Raw genomic sequence first — 4,743 nt, forward strand, 5'->3', positions numbered from 1 at the left:
CTCATATGGTCCCCTGAGCACCATCAGGAGTGATCTCTGAGTGGAGAACCAGGAATAAGGCCTGAGCACAGCTGGATGTGGCCCCCAAACCAAATATATATATATATAATTTTATTATATATAATAAAATAATTTTATTATATATATATAATAAAATAATTTTGAAATTTCACACTCTCACCACCCTGATGCCATCCCCATTAACAACTAAGAGCGTATCTGTCTTCTACTGCTGAAAAGCAAATGACCACCAGCTTAGCAGGTTAAAAACACCCCCAGATTTATTATCTGCCAGGTCAGAAGTCAGGGGAGCACGTGGGTCTCTCTAACTCTGCGTCTCACAAGGTCAAAATCCAGGTGTCAGCCCTGCTGGGCTCGCCTCTGACGGTGGAGTGCTTGAACGTAGGCCCTGTGCCGTTTGGACTGAGGCCCCCACTTTCTCACTCACTGCTCTCTGCCTCTTGCCTGTCCCCCAGCCCGGAACGGCACATCATACTTTCAATCTCGATGACTTCTGGCTTCTCCTTTTGTCACCAGCAGGAGAAAACGCTCCTGGTTTTCTAAGGCTTGTGTCATTAGACTTGACCCGCCAGAAAGACCACCCCTGGCTTTTCTATGTGCAGAGGAAGATCCATCCTCTAACATGCAAGTCAGGAACAGGAAATCACCTCAGTCACAAGGGTCCTGAGTAAGGGTGTAGCATCACACTCAGGATCTTTCTAAGTACAAACGTGTGAATGAAGACCCTGTGGGATCCTACAAAATTACAACATGCTTGGGGCTGGAGAGACAGTACAGCAGCTAGGGTGCTTGCCTTGCACGAGGTTGACTCAGATTGGATACCCAACACACTAGATACCCAACACTACTCCCAAGCACCACCAGGGGTGATGCCTGAATGCAGAGCCAGGAGTAACCCTTCAGCATTGCCAGGAGTGGCAAAAAAAAAAAAAAAAAACACAAACAAAACATGCTTTACAGTCAAAGATTTCCCCCTTCCCTTTCTGTACACATTCGTGTCATCTAACATCAAGAACCCATTCAGATGTCCTCAATGGACCCCAAAACGTCTTTAGAAGGCAGTGTCCAGTCCAGGTCCAATAACGCTTCTAGTTATGTTGCTTACGTCTTTTTAAAAGTCTAACCAGGGGGGATGGAGTGACAGTACAGCGGGTAGGGCGTTTGCCTTGCACGCGGTCGACCCGGGTTCGATTCCCAGCATCCCATATGGTCCCCCGAGCACTGCCAGTAGTAATTCCTGAGTGCAGAGCCAAGAGGAACCCCTGTGCATTGCCAGGTGTGACCCAAAAAACAAAACAAAACAAAACAAAAGTCTAACCAGGTGCGGGGCCAGGAAGAGAGTACACAGGTAAGGTGTTCGCGTGTGGCCAAACTGGGTTCAATGCCCAGTACCCCATATGGCTCCCTAAGCACCGACAGGAGTGATCCTTGAGGACAGAGTTGCGGAGTTGGTTCTGAGTACAGCTAACTGTGACCCAAAATAAAAAAAAAAATAAATCAATAGGAAGAATTCGTGGGGAGGTCAGAGTAGAAGCAGCCGTGAGTGGGTTCAGCAGAAGGAGGCATGGCTGCCCAAATGTCTGAGTCCCTTGGCAAGTTCAGCCTGGCTTTAGCTGTGGCAGGAGGCGTGGTGAGCCGGGCTTTGTACAATGTGAACACTGGGCACAGAGCTGTCATCTTTGACCAGTTTCGAGATGTGCAGGGCATTGTGGGGGGGAAGGGCCTCGTTTCCTTATCCCTTGAGTGCAAAAATGAATCATCTTGGATTGCCACTCTCAGCCTCGTAACGTGCCTGGGATCATGGACAGCAAAGACTTACAGATCGTCCACATCACCCTGCACATCCTCTTCCGGCTGCTGGCCAGCCAGCTGCTGCACATCTGCACCAGCATCCATGAGGACCACGACAAGCGCGTGCTGCCGTCCATCACCAAAGAGAGTCCATGGTGGCTCTCTCTGATCCCCAGGAGCGGATCACCCAGTGGGAACCGGTCTCCAGGCAGGTGAGCGATGACCTGACGGAACGAGCAGTCGCCTTCACGTTCAGGCTCACCCTGGACGACGTGTCCTTGATGCATCTGAGTTTCGGGAAGGAGTTCACAAAAGCGGCAGAAGCCAAGCAGGTGGGCCGAAGTGATAGCACAGCGGGTAGGGTGTTTGCCTTGCACGCGTCCAACCGGGGTTCGATCCCCAGCATCCCATATGGAGGAGGAGGAGGAGGAGGAGGAGGAGGAGGAGGAGGAGGAGGAGGAAGAGGAAGAAGAAGAGGAGGAGGAAGAGGAGGAAGAGGAGGAGGAGGAGGAAGAAGGAAGAAGGAAGAAGGAAGAAGAAGAAGGAGAAGGAGAAGGAGAAGGAGAAGGAGGAGAAGGAGAAGAAGGAGAAGCAGAGAAAGCCAGATTTGTGGTGGAAAAGGCTGAGCAGCAGAAGAAGGCGGCCGTCATCTCTGCCGAAGGTGACTCACTTACAGGCGGCCGAGCTAATCAGAAACTCGCTCGCCACTGAGGGGATCAGTCTGACGAAGCTGCGCAAGGTGCAAGCGACGCGGGACATGGCCCCGTCACCAGCTCTCCAGCTCCCAGAGCATCCCTCCCTGCCAGCAGGACAGTGGGTGCTCCTGCAGCTGCCCCAGTGAGGCCCGGGCCAGCTGGGGCACAGTGTACCGCCTTCCCCAAACCCCACCCCAGAAATCACTGGGACAATTTCATGATTGGCTTCAAGCGAAGGAAATGAAAGTAAAAATCACTTTTTGATCTCTAAATAAAGAAATAAATGTCTAGGGGCTAGAGCGATAGGACAGTGGGGAGGGCACTTGCCTTGCACGCGGCCAAGCTGGGTTTGATTCCTGGCATCCCAAATGGTCCCCCAAGCATCGCCAGAAGTAATTCCTGGGTGCAGGGCCAGGAGTAAACCCTGAGCATCGCAGAGTGTGGCCCCCCAAAAAACAAACAAAAAGTCCCCAATGACCCGGGTCCTTGGGTGGATCACCCCACTGACTCCCAGGGACCACCCCCCCCCCCCAGCACCACTGAGCCCCAATCGCCCACAATAATAGCTTCCTTGGTCACACCATCTTTTTTTTTCCCCCTTTTTGGGTCATACCCAGCGATTCTCAGGGGTTACTCCTGGCTCTGCACTCAGGAATCACTCCTGGCTGTGCTTCGGGGACTATATGAGATGCCGGGGGTTGAACTCGGGTCAGCCGCGTGCAAAGCAAATGCTCTACTCGCTGTACTGTCGCTCTGGCCCGGTCACACCATCTTGATCAGTTTCCTTGCCTTCTCTCTGGCACGCTCACCTCGGCCCCTATTTATTGGAACTTCTTGGGACACCTCCCAAATCAAGAACCCTCAATTTCTTGCGGGGTGATGTGGGGGGTGGGCGACCTGTTTCTGGGGTCCGAGCCAAGACAGAAGGCGGCAGGGAATTACAAAGAGTACAAAGTTGTTTCAAGATCTTCTGTGGTTTGGTGTGTTTTTTTTTCCCCTTTTTACAAAGGAACGCAGCCACTTATTATTAACGCAATTAAAAACCCATTGTAAGTAATAAATTTCAAAGGGAAAATATACAGCTAGAAGACAGGCAAGATTTCTTGGAGGAGACGGAACCTATGCCTATGCTACCCGCCCACAATTCCCTCGAGGAGACCCCACTGACCCCCCCACCTCACCCCCCGCCCCCGTCTAGAAACCCCAAGACCTGACGCGGGCAGGTGAAGGTTTTAAGAGGAGCTGACATTTGTTGAGCAGATACTGTGCAGAATGCTCAGCGTCGATTATCTGTCTTACATGTTCAGAACGCACCAACTTATCTCCCCCTTCCTCCTGGCTCCCTTTAATATGATCGTGGAGGAACAAAAAGAGGTCCAAACCCACAATAAGGAAAGGAGGGGCAGGTGTCGGCAGACGAGAGATTTCAACACGTTTCTGGAAGACAGAGAGCAGAAGGAAGGGTGGTGACAGGTGACACAGAGCAGAGAGAGCCACAGCTGGAAGCGTCCCAGGCGGGGCACACAAGGGAAAGGTTCCAGGCTGAAGCTGGGATGGGGGGGGGGGGCGGGCCGGGGGAGTTCAGGCCAGGAGGGGGTCTTCTGGCAGCTGGAAACGGGATCCACTCAAGAGCTGTACCACCAGCCCCACCTCTGGGGGAAGAAGAGCCAGAGCAAACCTCTCGGGTTTTGCCTTGACACCCACAGTTCGCGCCTGCACTTCTCAACAACCACAACAAAAGTGAAGCAGGTCCTTGGCAGAAGAAATGGAATGCATTTTGGGAACGAGCTGGCACAGCTTGCGTGAGCCTTAGTGGCTTGGTAAAAAGTAATCCCATGATCGGGGCCAGAGTGCTAGTACAGTGGGTCAGAAGTTTGCCTTGCACGTGGGTGACTGGGGTTCGATCCTCCGTATCCCATAGGGTCCCCCGAGCCCACCAAGGGTAATTTCTGAGTGCAGAGCCAGGAGTAACCCCTGAGTATTGCTGGGTGTGCCTCCCCACACACTTGGAAGGAAGAAAGGAAGGAAGGGAAGAAAGGAAGAAAGGAAGAAAGAAAGAATGAAAGGAAAGAAAGAAAGAAAGAAAGAAAGAAAGAAAGAAAGAAAGAAAGAAAGAAAGAAAGAAAGAAAGAAAGAAAGAAAGAAAGAAAGAAAGAAAGAAAGAAAGAAATTGAACCATGATCTGTCACTTGGCAGACCCCAGGTTCCTTAAAATGGAACGCACACGCCCACCACT

The 4,743-nt window shown here is 51.7% G+C and overlaps 1 pseudogene; it reads left to right on the top strand.

The window, feature by feature from the left end:
• The first annotated feature begins 1,585 nt into the window (after positions 1–1,585).
• On the top strand, positions 1,586–2,653 carry LOC101552383 (prohibitin 1-like; annotated as a pseudogene).
• Positions 2,654–4,743: the final 2,090 nt, after the last annotated feature.

The sequence above is a fragment of the Sorex araneus genome, chromosome X (genome assembly GCF_027595985.1).
Source record: "Sorex araneus isolate mSorAra2 chromosome X, mSorAra2.pri, whole genome shotgun sequence".
NCBI lineage: Eukaryota > Metazoa > Chordata > Mammalia > Eulipotyphla > Soricidae > Sorex > Sorex araneus.